This window comes from Lissotriton vulgaris, chromosome 1_1, assembly GCF_964263255.1.
Source record: "Lissotriton vulgaris chromosome 1_1, aLisVul1.2, whole genome shotgun sequence".
In the NCBI taxonomy this organism is placed as follows: domain Eukaryota; kingdom Metazoa; phylum Chordata; class Amphibia; order Caudata; family Salamandridae; genus Lissotriton; species Lissotriton vulgaris.
Window position 1 is genome coordinate 1019099209 of NC_141685.1, and position 22885 is coordinate 1019122093.

Here is a 22885-nt window from a genome sequence, read left to right on the forward strand (position 1 = left end):
TCCCAGCACTGACGCATTGGTGACTACTGTGAGATCTGGTTGGAGAAGGGTGAGGGGTCTGCCAGATGGTTACCCGCCATCCCAGCACTGACGCATTAGTGACTACTGTGAGATCTGGTTGGAGAAGGGTGAGGGGTCTGCCTCTGACCCAATCATGGTTCGTAAGCCACCAATTTAGGGCTTTTCTCAGTTCCATCTAAGATCTGGATCATGTCGGAGTGTTTCTGCTGGTGCTGTGCCCACTGGAACTTCAGGTCCAACATACACCTCTGACATGTGTCACAGGCAGGATGCCGGAGGCCATGAGGCCCAGCAGCCGCAAAGTAATTCTCACTGAAATTCAAGTCAAGTCAAGTCAAGTCAGAGAATTTATATAGCGCACTACATACCCAGAGGGTCTCAAGGCGCTAAGGAGGGGGGGGAGGATTACTTGTCAAATATCCACGTTTTAAGTTGCTTTCTGAAAGCTAGGTGGTTCTGGGTAAGGCGAAGGTGAGTGGGGAGTGAGTTCCATGTTTTAGCAGCCAGGTAAGAGAAGGATCTGCCTCCCATGGTGGTCTTGTTGATGCGAGGTACGGTGGCGAGGGCTTGGCTGGAGGAACGTAGTTGGCGGGAGGGGGTGTAGAAGGACAGTCTTGAGTTGAGGCATTCTGGTCCGATGTCGTAGAGTGATTTGTGTGCGTGGGTTAGCAGTCGGAAAGTGATTCTCTTATTGACGGGTAGCCAGTGGAGGTCTTTCAGGTGACCAGAGATGTGTTCGTTGCGTGGGATGTCTAATATGATTCTGGCTGAGGCGTTTTGGATTCGTTGGAGTTTCTTTTGGAGTTTAGCGGTAGTGCCTGCGTAGAGGGTGTTTCCGTAGTCCAGTCGGCTCGTGACTAGAGCATGGGTGACTGTTTTCCTGGTTTCGGTGGGGATCCATCGAAATGTTTTTTTGAGCATGCGAAGAATGTTGAAGCAAGATGAGGATACGGCGCTGACTTGTCTGTTCATTGAAAGTGAAGAATCCAGGATAACGCCTAGGTTCCGTGCGTGGTCTGTCGGGATGGGTGCTTTTCCAAGGGCTTCCGGCCACCAAGAGTCGTCCCATGCAGAGGGGGATGTACCTAGGATGAGGACTTCTGTTTTATCTGAGTTCAGTTTCAGACGGCTGTGTTTCATCCATTCAGCAACTTCTTTCATTCCTTCGTGTAGGTTAGTTTTGGCGGTGCTGGGGTCTTTGGTGAGAGAAAGGATCAGTTGAGTGTCATCCGCGTAAGAGATGATGTTGAGGTTGTGTTGGCGGGCAATGGTCGCGAGGGGGCTCATGTATACGTTGAAGAGGGTGGGGCTGAGAGAGGATCCTTGTGGTACGCCACAGATTACTTCGGTGGCCTCGGACTTGAATGGTGGAAGGCGGACTCTCTGGGTTCTTCCGGTGAGGAACGAAGTGATCCATTCAAGTGCTTTTCCATGTATTCCGATGTTGGTGAGGCGTTGTAAAAGGGTGCTGTGGCAGACTGTGTCGAATGCTGCAGAGAGGTCGAGGAGGATGAGGGCGACTGTGTCTCCATTGTCCAGTAGAGTTCGAATGTCGTCTGTTGCTGCGATGAGGGCGGTCTCAGTGCTGTGTTTTGCTCGGAAGCCAGATTGTGAGGAGTCGAGGGATTTGTTGGCTTCGAGGAAAGCGGCGAGCTGGTTGTTGACAGCTTTCTCGATTACTTTGGCCGGGAATGGAAGGAGCGAGATGGGGCGGTAATTTTTGAGTTCGGTGGGGTCCGCTGTGGGTTTTTTCAGAAGGGCGGTGAGTTCAGCGTGTTTCCAGTTTTCAGGAAAGGTGGCGGAGTTGAAGGAGCAGTTGATGACGTCTCGGAGGTGCGTGCTATGACGGAGTCTGCTTTGTTGAAGATGTGGTGAGGGCATGGGTCTGTGGGGGATCCTGAGTGGATGGAGTTCATTAGGCGGATGGTGTCCTCAGTGGAGATTGGGTTCCAGTCGTTAAGGGTGTTCGCGGGGGGAGAGTGTTCAGCATGTGGTTGGGTGGGTTGGGCTCCGGGTTGGTTGTCGAAGCTGTTGTGGATGTCTGCAATCTTGTTGTGGAAGAATGAGGCTAGGGAGTCGCAGAGGGCTTGAGAGGGGGTGATGTCGTTGGAGTTGGCCGAGGGATTGGAAAACTCCTTGACGATGTTGAAAAGTTCCTTGCTGTTGTGGGCGTTGTTGTCAAGTCGATCCTTGAATGCTGTTTTCTTGGCCTTTCGGATTAGTTGGTGGTGAGTGCGGGTGGCGTTTTTGAAGGCGTCCTTGGTGCTGGTGGTTGGGTCTTTTTTCCACGCTTTTTCAAGGGTGCGGCAGAGTTTCTTGGACTTCTTAAGATCATCGTTGAACCATGAGGCCTTCTTGTTGCCAGGTTTGCTTTGACGTTTTTTCAGTGGTGCTAAGGTGTCGGCGGTGTTGGATAACCATAGGGTGAAGTTGGCGGCGGCTAGGTTTGGGTCCGAGGAGTGGGCTGGGGTGTTTAGAAGGAGCGATGAGGAGATCTGGTCGGTGGTGATTTTGTTCCAGTTTCTTTGCAGAGTCGGTTGGAGGTGGTTGGTGGGTTTGGGCTTGTTGTAGGTGAAGTGAACGCAGCTGTGGTCAGTCCAGAGGAGATCTGTAGTGTGGCTGAAGGAGATATGATTGCTGGAGGTGAAGATGGGGTCGAGTGTGTGACCTGCGATGTGGGTGGGGGAAGTGACCAGTTGTTTAAGTCCGAGGTTGGCGAGGTTGTCCAGGAGGGTGGTGGTGTTGCGGTCGTTGATCTTTTCAAGGTGAAAGTTGAGGTCTCCCAGAAGGATGTATTCTTTGGAGGGGAGCGCGTGTGGAGTGATGAAGTCCGTGATGTCTTCACTGAATTTTGCGCGGGGTCCTGGTGGTCTGTAGAGGAGGGTGCCTCTGAGTGTGGTTTTGGGGTCGATGTGGATCTGGAAGTGAAGGTGTTCAGAGTTGGCGAGGTTGGCGTCAGAGCTGGTGGAGATGCGGATTGATTTCTTATGGACGATAGCGATTCCTCCTCCTGTGTGGCTGGTACGGTCTTTGCGAGTGATCTTATAGTCTTCAGGGATGGCAATGGTGATGTCTGGGGCGGAGGAAGCGTTCATCCATGTTTCCGTTAGGAAGGCGACGTCCGGGGAGGTGGTGTCTAGTAGATTCCATAGGTCAATGGCGTGTCTGTGGACAGATCGGGTGTTGAGAAGGATGCATTGTAGGTGGTTGGGGTCGGGAATCTGTGGTGTTGTTGTAGCGGAGATGTTGTCGGTGCCGATGAATTTGCAGGAGTAGCAAGAGAAAGGTCCATGGGTGTGTCCAGGAGCGGCTTGGACTGTTGGGGGCGCGACCGGGGTTAAGGGCTAGGAGGGTGGCGGCATCGTAGGTAATGCGGGGGGGCAGGGAGGGACGGGGGCCAGGGGGTATGGCGCGGTCCAGGCGCGGACGGGCGTAGACGGGCTTACCTTTGGCGCACCTTCGGCGCGGCTGGGGCGCGGTCGCTGCGCGTGAACGCTGCGCGCGGGAAGAACTGTCATATATGGAGAGTGGAGGGGGAGGGGCGAGGGCGGCTCAGCTGGGAGGCGGGTCGGGCACACGAGGACGACAACAAACAAACAAAATGGAGGCGGGGGAGGAGCAGAGCGGAGCGCTATTGGTAAATGCGCAAACAATGTAAGGAAAGTACAAAATTGAAGGCTAGAGCGCTAATTCCACAAAGCACTAAGCAAAGCACACAGCAGGCGATGAACAAATGTAACTTTGAAAGCGATTATTCAGCAGACCAGCGCTACGATATTTGAAAGCTAGAGCGCTAATTCCACAAGCACTAAGCAAAGCACACAGCAGGCGATAAACAAATGTAACTTTGAAAGCGATTATTCAGCAGAGCAGCGCTACGATACCAGGCTTCAGCCAGGGACACAGGGAGCGACCACTCAGTCCGTGAGGAGGAGCGAGTTCAAGAGGAGCAAATTCAAGATAGAAGCTGAAATATCAGTATCATAGCCTGAATATCCCAGACTCCCTGTTTGTAAGGATAAGCCCGAAACTGCACTGTATCCAGAACAGCTCTGATGAAAGGGAACATCTGAGAGGGAGTCAGGTGTGACTTTGGCACGCTGATAGTGAACCCCAGCAAATGCAGGATGTCCTCCATAGTTTGGAGGTGGGTGACAGCCTGGGGTGAGCCCGCCTTCAGCATCCACTCGTCAAGCTAGGGGAAGACTGTCACCCCCTGAACTGCGGAGATAAGCTGTGACCACCACCATCACCTTGGTGAACAACTACATGGCACTGATACAGCCAAAAGGAAGCATGATGAATTGAAAATGCTTGATGTCTACCATAAACCACAGGTAACGCCGATTGGCAGGCAGGACAGGGATATAGATATGTAAATAGGAGTCCTGCAAGTCCAACGCTACCATCCAATCCCCTAGGTCCAGGGCAGATAAAACTTGAGCCAATGTCAGCATCTTGAACTTCTTCCTGAGGAAGAGGTTAAGGGTTCCCAGATCTAAGATAGGGCACAGCCCTTTGTTCTTTTTGAGAATCAGAAAGTAGCAGGAATATTAACCACTACCCAATTCTGACACAGGAATACTCTATGGCTCCCTTGTCCGAGAGAGCCGTGACTTCCTCATGGAGCAAGGAAAAATTATCCTCTCTCAGCCAGTCGTGAGATGGGGGCATGGGAGGATTTGAAGGGGAGTAGCCATTCCAAATGATCTGTAAAAGCCACCTGTCCGAAGTTATGGACTGCCAGCTGAGGAGATGATGGGAAATTCTGCCACCAGCTGGACGCCCATTATCTTGTAGGGCAAGTTTAGGAGGACTTGGAGGCTACAGAGGTAACTGAGAGGCCCAATGACTTGGCTGTAGCCCGCGAGTCCTTAAAGCGCACCAGCGCAGAGTCTGCTTTGTCCCAGAAGAGACGGTTGCCATCATAGGGCATGTTCAAGAGGGAAACCTGGATGTCCCCTGAAAAGCCAGATGTTCTCAGCCTGGCGTAGCCTCTAAGTTCCACAGTCATCGAAACTGCTCTGCCCAACTAGTCAGTCGTATCCAAACCGCACCTAATGGTGAACTTCGCTGCCTCTCTCCTATCCTCGACCTCTTTGGAGAGAACAGCCTGGGCCTCCTCCAGGACCTGTGGCAGCAATTGCGCAACTGTGTCCTAAAGAGTGTGGGAATAACAGCCCAATAAGCATGCAGTGTTCACCGACCGCAATGCAAGTCTGTTGGAAGAAAACATCTGCTTTCCCAAGCTATACAGACTCTTGGATTACTTGTCCGGGGTGAAGCAGGGAATGCGCCATGGGATGTAGAGACTTGGACCACCAAGCTCTCAGGGTGGGTTGTTGGGTGAAGAGGCTCGGGTCCCCAGGTGCGGGTGGTGGCAGCGGGCAATTGCCCTATTCACAGGAGCCCCTGTGGTGGGCGTGGATGTCGTACTGGGAACCTAGTCCCATCAGTGCTTCATTAAATAGGAGCAAGAGTTTGGAAGGTGAAGCTCCCTCTTGTAGCACTTCTGTCAAGAAGTTAGTCTTGACGGCCATTGAAGGCAACTTGAGATCCAGGAACTCAGCTGCTCTCTTTACCACCATGGAGTAAGAGGCTCCATCCTCCATTGCCATGGTAGGGGAGAAAACATACTAGTATCTGGGGATGTGTCCCGACCACCGCCATCCCAGAGTTACTCGCACTAGTCAATTTCCTGGCCTTCTAACTGGTATTCTAAAGGGTCCAGCGATCCTTCTCATTCTTCCCCGAAGCCTAGCCCTTCAGAATAGGGCTCTTGGACCGACCTAGGACACATGGGTTCTGTCAGCGCTGGAATCTGCGTCGCTTGACGCTGTTCCGGCTCCGTGTCAGATTCGTGGATGTAAATGGGGCTGGTGCTGGGGTTGTAAGGAGCATCGGCGTCTGGGCTGGTCGCTGTCGCTTGACCAGCGCTGGACCAGATCCGGGATTGGATCCAAATGGGCCTGTTGGGGCCGAAGCCACTGGCGCAGAACCTGATGGGCCCCTTCTGACCCCACAGGGCTCATAGGTACACTGGAGGGGTCGGTCGCTCAAATACATGGCGCATGACCTTGAAAAATTCCTTTACCTGAGCATGGGGTCACTCCGGCTCCTGGAAAAGCTAGGAGGCTGGAAGTCGGCCCTGGCAACGATTCTGGAGAACCATGCCTCAAATGTCGATGCTCCTTTGTCGTGTCAGCCAACAGTTGAGTAGTCGAAACACACTTTGACTTCTTGTGCTTATTCCTAGAGTGTCCTGATGACCAGGAATGGGAGGAAGACTACTTGGGGCTCCTATAGTGGTTCTTCAGCGACCTCCCTAGGGACCGAGACATCCGAGGTGTCACCTGCCGGGCCGCTCGCATTTTCAGGGACCGCTTCCTAAAAGCCTTCGGTGCCATGGCCCGGCAGTCCGAACATGACTTGGAGTCGTGGTTGCGCCCGAGACACCACAGACTCAATAGATTTGGGTCCATAAGCGACATCATGCGAGGACATATGCCCCACGGTTTAAAACCTGCCTTCTCCAAAGACATCACCTCAACACATCAGGAGGGAACATTCCTCAAAACGAATTCAACAAAATGTCGAAAAAACTTCTGTCAAAAAGCTAGACAGGGGTAGCTCATAGTCCGGATCAGCGCTAACTGGCACGGAAAGAAAAGAACGGACGTCAGCTTGCTGAGGTGGTGCCTATGTAGCTGACATAGACGTTACTCCCGGCACAGACGCCACCACGTGGAGCCGATCTATCCCACCTACTGGTGCGCAGGGATACTGCTTGTGCAAAAAGTTCCAGATCCAGTCTAACACCTGGGGATTTCAAAGGTAAAAAATCTGAGGCTAGATGTCTTTATCAGATAAAGTCAATCATATTTTATGCCACTGTGATCTCTGCAAACAGGTTACACAGCCTAAAAGTGGCTGCATTCTAGAGACAAGCATTGGCAATACCAAAAGGACGGGTTATGAGTGCACTCTTAAGACAGAAATAAACAAATCCATGTATGTTAACAATTGCCCTTCTTCTATCTGTGCTGCTGCCAAAGAAAAACACCACAAACTATCTAGCTAACTAAGAAACTTTAATAGCATTATAATGGCAAGTGGGTGCCTCTGAAAGATTTAGCTCAGGCAACTTGATAAACAATCAATGATCACAGTTGTGTGGAGGGCAAGCACTTTTGTGGAAGTACACAAATTCCGCCCAAGCAAAACGTTCTCACTCCCAACATGCAAGCAGAGGCAAAGCTCTCTCCTGGTGATTCTCACATAATTGTCTGGTGACAGGTGTGCTGTCAAGCCAGACCATAATGAGCTGGGGGAGTTGGGGAAGTGAGGCATGCTGGAGAAGGATGAGACCAATTGCACTAGTTTAATAAAATGTCAAGCTAAAATAGGTTAAGCACAAAGGCGACTGTGGTCTAGATTTGGCTTGACCAAATGCCGGTTGCAATATTGGTGGTAAATATGGCATTTGGTAAAAGACTAACTTGGAGCATAACAGGTGTCCACAGACCAATTTCACATAGTGTAGTTGTGTCCACAAGTAGTGTATGATGACTGCTTGATGACTTACGACAATGCACATCTACAAGACATTCTCTTGGGTTCCTCGGGGAGGAAGGTATTTCTGCAAATGTCAGATCCGGTCTCCAGCAGACTGCATTTGCTGATTTCAGCTGCTAAACACACTATGGCAGCTTTGGGGAGTTTGGGACAAAAATGCACAGACTATAGCCCAGTGATCACCTTTGGTTTCCGCACATCTGGGTGACCATGGTTCTCACAGAGTTTCTAAAATCGAAACCACGGATGATGCTGGTTCCAGAAGAGTCGGTTTTCTGGCATCACCTACATGGCTACTAAGAATCGAGATTCAATTTGCCCTGTACATCCAAATTGGCTCACAGAACCAGGTCTTCATATGTCCACACTAATGCTTTAAGTTATTCCCACAATCATCTACGGATTGAAATAATTCAGAATGATTAGAAAATAGCAGATCTGAGGAGGTAATATTCTAAAGCTGGTGTGTGGTTGCCCAATGGACCTTTTCTTGTTAGGTGAACAATTCGTATTTTCCACCAAGGTCTTTTAACACAGATATACAAGTTGCATTGAGGGCTCCCACCAGGCTCCGGAGTATGAACATCTATGACAAATGGTAGTCTCCGGGGCCCATTATTTTGCTTTATGCCACTTTGTAACTTTATCCATTTCTCTCAGTGAAACTGAATATGGCACGTATATACACACATAAGCGCACCCTTTTCCCTCCGAGACTCTATTGCACAATTACTCCTTTCCTCTATGAGCATAATGTAGAGTACAGTTGGGAAATGGAACTAAGACACCAATAACTAGACTGAAGACATGCAGAAGATATTTGGAAGGGCATAACCCCCTGTATTTTTAACACATGGAAATGGCCTAAGGACAAATAGAAGAATGACATTTATTCAAAGATCTAGTCACAAGCTTGTCTCTGCCACACACAAAAATAATGTACGAGTATCCTGAGGAGCAAATGCCTTAATTGTTGTGAGATGGCCAGTCGACGAGGAGGGAGCTTTTCAATAGGTTCAGTTTAACAAAAGTGATAGTGAGTGCACGGGTACTAGAGATGAGCGGTTCACCACTGAAGAAGGATTTTCATCCAATGCCCAAAAAGAAAAAGCAGAATTCACGTTGACTGTGGCTACTAAAGTCACTTAAGCAACATTAAGGGGGAGGGATGGGCAGAAAGACACATGAAATAAGCTCCTTGGAGCTTGTGCCATTACACAGCGGCAACATCGGATAACGCAGAGTATGCCAGAGGTTCTACAGTTAGTTGCGCTTACGCCACGCTCTTAGAGACAGCCACCCTCAATGAGCCAACTCTCCTCATCATGAAGTATGGCAGGAGAGGAACATTTATAGGGACTGCAAAGTAAGGGCAGACACCCATTCACATCATCTCTCTGACAACTCCCAAGTCCTGAAATAGAGCCATAAGGCTCGAGCCATCAAGCTTGCTGCATAGGACACATGTACAGGTTACAAACTAGGGGCTCATTTCGAAACACTTGTCTATCACACATAGGTCTGGAATGGATTACCTTTCAGAAGGCCACCTAATGGGTGCCTCCAATGTGGCAAACTAACAGACCAGGAAAGGTGCCACAAATGACAGCTTAGTTCCCCCGCTCTGTCAGTTGGAAGAAAATACTTTCTCATCCAGAGAGGTCCATGGTGGAGACAGTGTCTCTGATCACGGCTTCAGATCTCACTACTGAAGGAAGGCTTTTGGTGCTAGGTGTTTTGCCCGCCACCCCTACATGTTTACAGAATGGGACAGATATGATAGGTGTCCCACAGTAATGATGGGAGAGCTCTCCTCAGTCAGAACCCCCCACGCCCACCAACACACACTCCCCAACATACTTTGATGAGCCACTTCTGACCAAGAACTGTGGATGGAGCAGGCAGAAGTGACATTCCCAGTTAGGACCAAGGATGGAAGGAAATAAAACAAACTGATTGTCCAGGAGTTAGCCCCAATGTTCTACCTATTGGAAGGGGAGTCGACTTTCAATGCAGGAGACCTGTCGTTCTAGAAGTTTCTAGACCATCACAATATTTCAGAAGTGGTCTACCAAAAGAAAGCTTTTGGCAAATTGGAGTCTTGGAGTCCCCCGATAAACTGAATCCTTTTTGGCAGTCACAAAGGTGGGTATGAGCGACTTCACAGAGATCCAAATATTGAAGAAGGAATTCATTTTCCTGCACAGAAGCTGCAATGATTCTGTGTGTGTGTGTGTGTTTGTTGAGGGGGGAAGGGGATTGGGTAGCAGAAGTCAATTTGCAGCCACTGAAAGGCAGCCACCCGGGCTGGATCCTGGGGATGACAGCAGGGGCAGGAAAAGGGAGGCAGTGGGCCATGGTAAGAGAAAACAGAAGCATCATGCTACTGGTAGTGAGGTTTTACATCAAGTATTAAAACTATCTCCTGGGTGCATACATGACAGAAATGTAGACATTTCTGGAAGGCTGTCAAGAATTAAGCCAAAGTTAGCGTCTTGACCTGCTGTATGATAAGGAACTGATTTATATCATAAAGATCCAGATTGAATACTGGGTGTAACTTCCTAGACCCTTTTCTGCAGTCAGGACAAGCTCAATCGCTCTTTACAGGTTGAAATTCTTGACCACCTGTAGATTTTAGTTGAATGGAGCGCAGAGACAACCCACAAATCAATGTCAATCTGGGTCCAATGATGGAAGTGGAGGGAACCTTCATCATACTATGAAGTGGAGTGGTTGGCTAAATAATTTTAACTTACTTAGATGACGCAGTAGCCTTAGGGCACAGTAGTGCATACAGTGTCTAGGACATCACTTCTAGTTTATTTTCTAATTACATAGCTTTGGAATAGCGTGGAGCCCAGGGGTGGTTCCTCTTCTAAGGCAGAGAAGCATCGCCCCACTGCTCTCAGAGCAGTGGAAAAGGGAGAAATAAAATATAACAATGTTATCATTTTATTTTTTGTTTCTGCGGGTAAATGCGGGGTACAGGGCTGGTGGCTCAGGGAGAAGGAGTGGACTGTGCACTCTAAGTGCGCAGGACTGCTTGGACGGCCATCTCGGGCCAGCCAAACAGCGCACTTTGCATGTTCCCTACCCAAGCTGCATTACAGGCTGGGTGGGGAACATGCACAGGGTGCCTGTCCCCGTCTGAGCGCAAAACTACGGCGCTCAGACCAATCCCAACGCTGCATTGCAGCATGTGATTGGCTCTGAGGAGCATGTGTGCTTCCGAACTCTTCAGCAACGAGGGAGAAGAGACGGAGGCGGCCGTGGCGCTAGGAGGTAAGTGTTTTCTTTTTCAATATTTTGTCCTCCCCAAACCCTTGTTCCCACCTGCACCACCCACCCCACCCTCCTTCCCCGTTCCCGGTCAGCCCTTTCCACCGTGTACACACGAAGCACGTTCAAGATTAAACCCTATGTACATGGGAAACTTGAGAAATAGAAAACTCCTGCTGGTGCTTCAGAATGAAGATAATCTGGCCTTCAAGGACTGGAAGACGTGGCTTGGTCTTAGTGGAATTAACTATGATTGGGCCAATGTTGTTATGCTAGATAGCCTCATCTATTGTTGGTTGAGACTTGTTTCTTCCATTGAAAGGGAATTGCTGTCCTTCTCATGGAACTCTGGCCTTTGGACCAAACACTTAGATCAGGCCTGCCAGCACAATGGCAAAGAATAGTTCATGGTCCTGGTGGCAGTGCTGATCAGGTCCAGGAACATCTGCAATGTCTGCCAAGCTGTCTCCTTCCTGAAGTTATGCATAATCTTGCAGTAGTCCAATGCATCATCTAGGAGCGAAAAGGTGTACCAAACTCATACTGGAGGTACAGTCTGCCCTCTATGCAGGAGGTGAAAAAGCGTCTGACTGGTACATCCCATTCCAAAAATGTGAGACATTTTACTTCTGTGTCCATGTGGGAGGGCAAGGCTTTATCCGCAGCATGGAGAGTGATTTTCTTCAGATTTCCTGAGCCTGCTTAAATACCTAGTATTCGATACATAAGATGGACTATGTTAGAGGAGACCAGGCTTCCACCAATACATAGATGCTCTCATTTTTCAGCAGCAGGGGTGCTGAAGCTTCAATGGACAGTGTATTCATTGCCTTGGTCTTGACTGATGCAGGTTCTTGGTAGGGTGCAAGTACTTTGTGGTCTCTGGTACAGGCATACGAATTGGGATGTGGCTTCTTTGGGAAGAGCATTTGCAGGAAGGATCCACAAGGCGTCACACACTAAACTTGTGTTGAAATGGTAAGAAAGCAGGTGGTGGCCTAGCAACTAGAGGAACACAGCAGTACTGGTAGCAAATAGGTTGGGCGGACAAGGGCTGGTCCTCGGGTGCCGAAAGATGCATTGGTATTACCAGGAGTTGCTCTTCTGCAATGGAAACTGGGCAGAAAGGATTGACAGCTGCCTGACATCTAGCTTCTTTTTCAGAGCATTCAGTAGTCTTTGCGGACTACAAGGAGGCAGGCTCTGCCCTAGGGAGCTAGAAGAGGATATGCAACTTCTAATTTGTTTAATCCTGTTCAGTTGAGGCTGCTACGTCCATTATAGAGTTAACCGTCCCTAACATGTGGACATCAGGGAAAAATTAACGCAAGTGTGTGAGGGAGAAAGAATTCAGGTTGAGTGAAGCAACATAGAAGGCGAAACCACAGAGGGTGGGAAAATAACCATGAGGGAATGGAGAGGACAAGGCAGATAGGCTCCTGGCTCATAAAATATCCATACGGTCAATGAGTAACCATATAAGGGAAATTAAGGATGGGGAAGGTAGACTGCACCAAGAGACGTCGGACATAATCACCGTCTTCCATCAATACTATTCAGTCATTTACCAAGCCCAAAACCTAGATGGGCAACACCAAGACAATTATCTTTGCAACTATGATCTCCCTGACAGGGAGGAAAGGTTAGGCCTATTGGAAGAGGATATTACCCCAGACAAGGTCAGAGCAGTAATTAGCTACCTTCCATCCTGTAAGGTCCCAGCCCAGAAGGGTTCTTGGACGAATTTTAGGAAGCCTACACCTCCCTGTTGGTGGAACCCCTAGTGAAGGTATTCAACTTTTCCCTGACATCGAGAGTAGTCTCCGATACAATGTTAGAGTCAACTTACTATACTGTTGAAGCCCAACAAAGCCCCAACATGCTGTTCCTCATACTGACCAATTGCTCTGCTGAACTGCAATGTGAAACTCTGCGTCAATACTCTTGGCTTGGCTTCAACATATCTGACCAGCACTCATTGCTCACCAGCAATCAGGTTTCATCTGCAACAGGCAGGCCAACGACAATACCCAATTGCACTCAAGGAGGCTACAGAATAACAGCAACAGCCAATGGCTTTCCTCTTTCTAGAAGCCGAAAAGGTGTTTGACAGGGTGGACTGGGCCTATCTGTCAAAAGCACTAGACAAAACTCACCTAGGCGCCAGGATGAAAATGTTCACTCTGGCAAATTTCAATAAACCGTTAGCCAAACTAAAAACTAATATCTCCTTTTCACCTGCCATTACACTTTACCAGGTTCACGCACCAAGGGCAGGGGAATATACAGTTACATCGCGGTGTTCACACCGCAATACCTTTAAAACACAGGCATTACAACGCAAGTCGTTACAACGACTTGCGCTGGAGGGCGCTGGACTTAAGAATAGTATCATTTACTATCCAACTCAAGCCTACGTTACAGTAGGGAAGGTGTTGGAATAGTAAGTCATACTATTCCTTAGCTTAGAGCGCCATTCAGCGCAAGTCATTGCAATGACTTGCGTTGTTATACTCGCGTTGTAAAGGTATTGTGATGTGAACACCATGATGTAACCAATATTTCCAGGGGCAGGGATACCCTGCCCCTCCGCTTCCGCTTTGACAACGGAGCTCTTAGTATCCAAAATGTAGTTCAAACTACCCATTAGTGGCTAGATGGCTGATGGCAGGAAGCATAAATTAGCCCTATTTCCAGAGGATACATTGTGCTTCATCACTGACCCAGACTATCATTCCTGCTCTGATGAGGGAACTAGATCAGTTTGCCTAAGCTTCAGGCTTCATAATCAATTTCTCTAAATCATGGGGCATGAGGGTAGCAGACCCACAGGACAGTCTCAAGGAGCCAGTCCGGAATTGTGACTTTCAATGGGTGACATCAGCTATCACATATCTAGGGATCCAGCTGCCGACAAGCACGAACGCCCTATATAATAGCAATATTCATCCCTTACTCACCGACCTCTTCAAAGACCTTTATAGGTGGGGTAGTCAGAAATCTCCTGGCTAGGCAGACTCAACTGTCTTAAAATCAACTTAGACTACTATATGTCCTCCAAACCCTCCCCGTTACCATTCCCAAATCGATAGAGACACAGATGCGCAACAAAATACTTCACTTCGGATGAGGGCAAATATCCAAGAGTGACATGGGCAACTCTTTCAACCCACAACAGATGGCGGTTTGGGATTTCCAGATGTTACCAGATACATCCTGGCACCCATCTCTTACCCGCACTCGTCTGGAACCACGACCCTGATAGCGAGCCTTGGGTGCAGATGGAAAAGGCCTTTTCTCCAATCCCTCTGGGCGGTCTCCTGTGGCTACCTACATCGGCCTGGCCACGTGGCCCTTCACCTCTACCATTGACATCCACACTCCTTGCCTACTGGAGAGAGGTACGAGGGAGACGTATGTTCTTGACATGACATACCCCTTTCGGCATTCCCCTAGCTCACAACCCCAACTTTCTCCCGGGCACAACAAACCATGGTTCCTTTGGTTGCGACCAAGGCCAATCTTGGTCTACAATGATGGGGACTTGGGTACAAATGGGGATCTGGCTGAGATATATGCCCTGACCAGTTGGGGCACTCACAGAGTTCGACAGGCACTACACTTTGCCGGAAGACCCCCACCTGCTTAGCTATGCAAAGGGAGGAAACGTCCCTAGAAACCTTATACCTTAACAATGTTCGCCATAGAGGCATCTCATTGCTGTACTGTTACATCCTCAACCCCCCTTCCCATTTAAGAAACATGCCTACATGAAAAAAATGGGAAAGGGATTGGTCACGGATATTACAGACGAAACATGGGGAGCAATATGGCAGAGGGCCTCCAAGTCTTCCATTTGCCTCTGATACAACAGAATTCTTACAAAGTCCTTACACGCTGGTACCTCACACTTGTACGACTCCATAGGATGTTTGGGGGCTGAGAGCTATGTTGGAAGGGGTGCGGGAACGAGGCACTTTCCTAAACACATGGTGGATATGCCAGACGATGCAAATATTTTGGGCGAGGTCCTCTACATGGTACACTCCATCACTAGCGTTTTGCTGTCACACAATCTGCTTCTGGTCCTCTAGAGGGGCCCGGAGGCAGTTAGACTTATTTATTTATTAATAAAGTTTTATATAGCGCAAACTTGATCCCGAAGGATATGTTACACATGACATCCCCTCTGGGGTGGCTTTTCTCCCTTTTCCTTTTGGCAGCGAGATTGAGCGTAGTAGCTCAGATGTGGAAGCAGCCACAAGCCCCCTCAATCATGTGGTGGGGGAAGGCGTGGTCAATCTAGGCCATGGAAAAGCTTCCAGCAGATTTAATGAGACAGGGCTGTCAAATTCGACACAATGTGGCGTCCATTCACCACCTACATACGGCGTCAACAAAGAACTGGAGGGCGGCATTCAACAATGTCCAAGACGTGGAGGGCTTCGGAGACATGGATGATGCCCCTCTCAGACCCAGAGTGACCCAACGCAAGCTATGCATTAGAACTGACTGACTTACCCATTGGGGATCACACTGGGAGGGATGGGAACACCAATACGAATTGTGATACCATGACATATCCTGCCTGTTAAAAACTAACTTTTACATTCTGAGGGGGTGAGTCCTCCCTGTTATTGTATTTAGTGATCCTCAAAACAGAACTGTAACGTGTGTCATGTTTCTTTATTCATAAATGCACAATAAAGTTGTTAAACAACTGAGGGAGCGAGAGGGAGTATGCAACAGAGGGTGCAGGGAGGGAAGCAAAGGGAGACTAAAACATGAAGGGGATTGGAGGCGAACGAACAAGAGAGCATAACGTGGAGGTGCAGTGCAAGGGAGGCGCTTGGAAGGTCGACGCTGTGTAAAAGTGAAAGCATGCGTAAGAAGGCCACGAAGGACAAAGTTGTGGAAAACGAAATGTTTATAATGTTTAGAAAAATGTGCTGGAAGAAGTGGGAAAACAGAGCGGGGGAAATGACGTCCCAGGTTAGTCTTTCACTACTAGACAGCTGCAGTCTGGCAGGCTTTGATCTAAAAATAGGGGCTTGCCCGCATATGCCACATGCACGTACAGTTTCAGTGAGTAAAGGTCCAATCTTAAAAGCTGTTTCTGGATCAACCGGCGGGTGGCATGGGACCCCACTTGTTGAGAACCGGCAAGACAACGATATCTCCAGATTCTGAAGTCACTAGCTCTCTGGGGCAGTATTTAATGCCATCCCCGAACCTCCACATGAGCAGATTATGATCCACAATGTTTAAGGTTGTAAGAAAGGTAGGAGTACCAGCATAACTGCTCTGCGTGTAAGCGGTCCACAAGAGGTTGGCCACCATTTTTAGGAGAGCGGTCCCTGATCCGAAGATGGACCAAATACCCCACTGATATGGGCCAAGGTGTTCCTTTTATCTAGAGATGTTTTAACCTGTAGGGTGAGAGGGCTGAAAGAGATCGGTAAACTTGGTGCATTTCAACCCTGGCAGTACTTAAAATCTGTGTTAAATGATCAGAATGTTGCCCTCCCGCTGCCCTTACTTTATCTATTCCACTTATGGGTCTGTTCAGTGTGTAGGGGGGCCTTCCATAGGTACTGCTCTTACAGATGCTGTCTGAGCTCTATCCATCCAGTACGGTCCAGAGCCTCGCCTGACAAATATTGTGGTGGTTACAAAACTATCCCACTTTGGCGCTGATAAATCAAAATCTACACCTAATGAGACATTAGACAGACTGATGTACAGGATTTACCTAAGAGGTAATCCTACACTGTAGCTGCCTGCGTTGTTCAGCCTCCCCAACACCCCCCACTCCGATCCCCTGGTTCCAGTCTCCAGATGGTTGCACTTATGTTCCTATGCGACCCGGCCTGTTGCCTTCCTTTTCGGATTAAGCCCTTCGTTCGTACACCCTCCTCCTCCATTTCCTGGATACCAAAATGCGAGTTGCCACAAATATGGCGGTTGCTAGCCACCCCAATCTTAGTTTCTGCTTAGTTTCACTTTTATGTTTGCAATAAAAAAATATATAGAAAAAGGTGAGCGTGTGTGTGTGTGTGTGGGGGGGGGGGGGGGCGTGTAAAATGGAATGCAGAAGGTTTTGTCTTTTGATGGGAAACATGTGTAAAGCATCACAGGAGGTCTCGCGCTGCGCCGAGTGCTTCATATCTGGTTTTAGTACTTGGGGCACAGCCAGGACCAGGAAGAGGGGGTGCAGAGTAGAAAACCTGGCGCTGTGCCAGTAGGCAGCACTGCCAGTACCGACCACTGTCTCCATCGTTGCAAACAGCTCATGCTCCTAGGGTGCCGCCCCCGCATTGAGAGGGACTGGACGCCAAGGTGGACTGCCAAACCCAACACACCAACGTCTCCAAGTTAAACCAGTCCACATGTTGAGCTGTAATGCTTCTTTTCGGGAGGGTTCTGTCCGCAACAACACGCAGGTCCTTGGTCCCGAGGGAGGAGGTGAATGTACCATCGCGGGCGGCCTGAACAAAGTCAGGGGAGTATCTAGCCTTTAATACTGATGGTCTGTCCAGTGGCTGGAGTGCTGCTCAATAAAGACACCCTGTAAAACAGCTGAAGCATTGCATAAGAGGTGGCCAGCCTAAAGGAAGCTAAGTTGCCTGTTACAAACGGACTATCCATGGGTAATAGCGAAGGCAGAGACAACCTGCCTAAACGTCAAACGTTGGCCATCACAGATGATACGTCTAACTGCTTTTCATCCTTAACACACAGGGTAGCGATGTGCAAACATATTTCTTTTATCAGCTGGATGGAAACCCCCAACATCTTGATTCGAATTCTCATGTTTACATCAAAGAAAACGGCAGCTTCATGGCTGGTCAATTGGTATTACTTCCTCACATTTCCACAACTCGTGAGCCGTTAATCTCAACTGGATGTGAATATATTGAGGCCTGCATTAAAAGTGGAGGAATTATCTACGCGCCTTCATCATGGGGTCTGCTCCTCACCATAGTCTGATGAGAGTTCATGGTGGGCGCCAAGAGCACTCTAAGGTGGTAGTATGCAACAGGGAATTATTATAGTACCAAGGACATAAACTTGTGTGGGGATTATACATGTATTGCTACCTCCATTGGCGCGGAGGTAGTATCAGGAAAACGGGCTCTCGGGCTGGGGATCACCATCGTAGTGTAAATCCCACCCAGCCCGTTTTCCCATTTCACCCCGCCTCAAGCCATCTCTCCCTCTCCCAAGTCTTACCGCACTGGGCGTCGGGAGGCTCGAAGAGGAAGTCCCCATCTCTTGGTTGGTCTGCCCGGGAGCCTGGAGCTGCATCGGTGCCTCCCAAAGCTGGGACGACATCACTCCGTCGGAGCGGCCCGGCTCAGACCTGTCTTAGGTCCGCCCCACTGTAGACCGGAGCGGCAGCGGAGACTCCCGGGGCTCCTACCTGAGATCAGCGAGACCCCGCCCTCTGCCGCCGACGTGAAGATTGGCTTGGCTGCCTCCGCATAACGGAGTATTTCTTAGAAACAAGGGAAACCCAAAGGATAGCTAAGAACCATGGGTATAACTACGTTATAGGGAACAAAGGTTCCTAGCTCATTTAGAGTCATCACAATACAATATAGATCACAATGAAAGGCTATACTTTATGGTTTCCTTACCCAGCCGGGCAAGGAGTTTATTCCAAAGAAACAATGTCAAATGCACATTACAATATTTACACAAATATAGTATGACACAAGCCTGTGCCGTACCGAGAAAAGAGAGAGAGAGAATAATAGTAGAGTGAAAGGGGTGTGTTTTCAGGCAAATCTGACCGAGGTTCCAGACCAGATGCGAGCCGCATTCCCGACTCGCGCCCGAGCCCCACACCGATGGAGCCAAGCTTGGACGGCCATTGAAGCCCTACCACAGCGACCCCGTTTTCCCTCTACCCATTGAGCACGCGAAACCAAATGGAAACGGACTACTGGTTTTTTACTTAAAGAACCCTCAGTGTAACTGGATCCCCACAAGGACCATTAGGGTCTACTGACCCCGGCTTGACCTGACGCCTGAAATGAATATCTAACACGGTCAGCGCAACCTCGTTGTGAGACATACCTCTTAACTAAGAGAGTCTACAGAGAATTCCCGCGAAACCAAAAACCTCAACAACAGAGGCTTTTACTTTCAGGCATATTTATTTCTAAGTCCTGATGATGATCCCATTTAATTAACTGAGCAATAGGGATCGAAACGTCGACACCCATGAGTTGACATACATTTACGTATTTTTTGAGAGTGTGTATGTTCCACTCCAGGCGATACTGTTATTACTCTTAAATTTTCCTACAGTGCCCTGTTCTGCTCCTTGTTCCTTTGCCTGAAAACACACCCCTTTCACTCTACTATTATTCTCTCGCTCTCTTTTCTCGGTACGGCACAGGCTTGTGTCATACTATATTTGTGTAAATATTGTAATGTGCATTTGACATTGTTTCTTTGGAATAAACTCCTTGCCCGGCTGGGTAAGGAAACCATAACGTATAGCCTTCCATTGTGATCTATATTGTATTGTGATGACTCTAAATGAGCTAGGAACCTTTGTTCCCTATAACGTCCGCATAACGGAGAGCACAATGGGCAGGGGCAAGGCTCCACCCCCCACCCCACCATCTGCGCTACACGGTGGGTCCAGCTAATCTTTAGCATTGTATGGAGCTGGAGATAGCTGGGATGACCCGACTGGCGACCCCTGGCCCTAAGATGGCGGCCGCCTAGGTCAGTGAATGATCGAGGGGAAGATCAGCTTGGCTGCCCCTCTCTTAACGGATCGGACAGCAGGCTGGGGCAAGGCTTCCCTCCCCTAATCTGCTTTACACGGTGGGCTCCTCAGGCCTAATTTAATCACTGTATTGAGCTGAGATTGGGCCAACTGGTGACGCCTGGCCCTAAGATGGCCAACGCACAGGGCAGTGAATGATCTAGGTGAAGATAGGCTAGGCTGCCCCCCCATCCCGGATTGCGCAGCGGGCTGAGGAAATGCCCCCCCCACCTGCTCCACACCGTGGGTCCCTCTGCCATTAATTGAATCACTGCATGGAGCTAGGATCGAACCGATGGGCGACGCCTGCCCCTAAGATGGTCGCCACCCAGGACACTGAAGGTTCGAGCTTGATAACACAAGGCTGTTCCTGCTCAAGCTGGGGCACGGCCCACCCTCCTCTGCCACCATACTAAGTACCCTGATCTACCTGGATAATTGAATCACTAAGACCTGGAATCCCCCGCAGGATCAGCTTGCTTGATGATGCCTGGTCCCATGATAGCCGCCGCTTGGGTACTGAATGATCATTGGAGGCCACTTGAAGCTGTTCTTGCCCCCATTTCGACCCTTTGATTAAACCATAGTTGAAAGCTCCCCCCCACCCCCCAAGTGACCTACCCATTAGAAAGCTCAATAATGATGGCGTCCAATAAGGACTACCCTCCGCCTGCTCCAACAACGCTAGCGTCTCTGAGCCGACTCTAAGGTACCAGTCTTGTTCCATGTCTCCTTCATCCACCTTCAATAACCACTCCCATACCTCGGCCTACTCCTTGTCCCCCCATTACCTACTTCATGACTGTCTTCCACCTGCATCAAACACTTAGTCTACTCGGTGCCCCCTCAATCACGGCTCCCATAGTAGGGTAGACCCCCAAGGCCCCACCTAACATTCGTCGTGGGTAGTTCTCCCATAGCCGACCCTACCTAACCAAAGGAGTCCCGTCTCCCTATTAACAGCTTGTCCCGTCCCTCCTCCACAACTCGCAATAATGTCACCAGGCAATTCATCCCACAGTGGAACAAATCACTAAGGAAGTAATGACAACCAACTCAGGCAGTCCTTTAGACCCATGTCCACCGAAAATATTTCAAACATGTCCTGAACAAATAGGACAAACACTTCAAAAATTGTTTGAAGTAATTTTAAACACCAGCATATTTCCAAATGATTGGAAAACCATTTCAATCAGGCCACTACTGAAAAAACCCCATCTAGACAACGAGGTCCCCAGTAATTACAGGCCCATAGCCAGGATTCCTTTTGCCGCAAAAGTGCTGGAGAAACTACTAAATAAACAGTTCTCACGGTACCTACTGGATAACAATTGGCTTGATCACTCTCAATTTGGATTCCGGGAAGAACACGGAACGGAATCAGCCCTCCTCACGGCCACCGAGGAACTTAGAAGTATACTGGACAGAGGAGAAAAGGCCGCCTTGGTGCTATTGGATCTCTCGGCGGCCTTTGATACGGTCAGCCACGAGATACTAATAAAACGTATTAGGGAAACCGGATCCAGTGACCACGTGTGTAACCTCATCGCATCCTACCTCCATGAGAGAAATTTCACAGTTGAAATAGGAGAAGCAAAGTCAGACTCCTTCAAAGTACCATGCGGCGTCCCACAGGGCTCGTCATTAAGCCCAACACTTTTTAATTTATATGTGGCCCCCCTTGCCGAATTAATAAGAGAAAATGGATTTACACCAATATCCTACGCTGACGATACCCAAATCGTCATTTCTATAGGCAAAGACAGTAAAGTAACAGCCAAGAATTTTCAACTATGCATGCTAAAAGTTAGTCAATGGATGCAACAAAATTGCCTCAAACTCAACGGAGAAAAGAGTGAGGTAATGATTCTAGGAGGTAACGCCGATATCTGGTCCCCAGATTGGTGGTCCCCTGAATTGGGAACAAGACCAGAACCCTCAGAGAAAGCTAAAAACTTGGGAGTCATGATAGACACCAAACTAACATACGAAGCCCAAGTAAACAAACTGGCATCATCTTTCTGGCTGATACTGAAAATGATCAGAAAAATACTCCCGTACTTACCTCAAGACACACGCAGAACTGTAGTGACAGCCCTAGCACTATCTCGACTGGACTACGGCAACGCACTGTATGCCGGAGCCAGAGTAAAAATCATGGAAAAAATGCAACGTCTCCAGAATGCAGCGGCACGACTGATACTTGAAATCCCAAAGTTTCAGCCTATCAGTCATAAACTAGAGACACTCCACTGGCTACCTGTAGCCAAAAGAGTCAAGTTTAAATCACTGTGCTTGACCTACAAGGCACTGTAGGGCAAAGGCCCTCATTTCCTGAAAACTCACCTAAAGCACTACGAACCATCAAGGCCTCTCCGGTCAGGTGAAAAAAAACTGATAACGATACCCAAGTTCAAACGATCAAACTGGGGAGGAAGAAGTTTCCTCGTGCATGCAGCACGGACATGGAACTCACTACCACTTGACATAAAAAACAGCCCAACCCTGGAGATTTTCAGAAAGAGAATCAAGACCTGGTTATTCACCGCATAAATTTTGCTAACTCCAGACTTGCCCCGGAATCTGGACAATTCATAGCGCCAAGACACCTTCGGGCATTCGTGCGCTTTAGAAATAGACAAATCAAATCAATCAAATCAAATCCTCCGTCGAAGCGCCCATTTCGATCCACATGAATGCCTTCGTGATTAGCTTCCCCCTAACCTCCCTCCTAAAGCGAGAAGAAACCACAAACACAATTTAATCAGACAACACCCAGAAACGCCATTTGTAGACACATACCACTGCTCCTCTAAAGGACAGATTAAGATGGATCTCATCTTCCACACAGATAGACCTGAAAGGTGGAACACCGCATTGATAATGCAACTTCACATATCTAAAACGGCGACCACTGCACACAGCTGTAAACTGACGACCTCCCTCGCCAACCAAGCAACTAGAAAAGGGAACACATCAGCGACCATTTATTCAAATGGCTCAGTTTTGATACAGGCCAATAACGAGAACCTAGAGGCCTTCGACTCCCTCTTCCCTACTCTTTGCTCGGCACACCTTCAGTCGTTGCGTCCCGCTCCAACCCAGCCCCCTTCCCCGATCAACCTGCCCCAGCAGGAGATGCAAATATCTACTTCCTCTCCCCTGATGAGATCCCCTAGCGTCCCCCTCAGAAACTCCTTCCATTCCTCTGTCCCCACGAAC

The 22885-nt window shown here is 48.9% G+C and overlaps 1 protein-coding gene across 1 annotated transcript in view; it reads right to left on the reverse strand.

Moving 5' to 3' along the window:
* Nucleotides 1–22885, reverse strand: part of DNM2 (dynamin 2) — a 799525-nt gene that overhangs the window by 20495 nt on the left and 756145 nt on the right. The gene's annotated exons all lie outside the window — the stretch shown is intronic.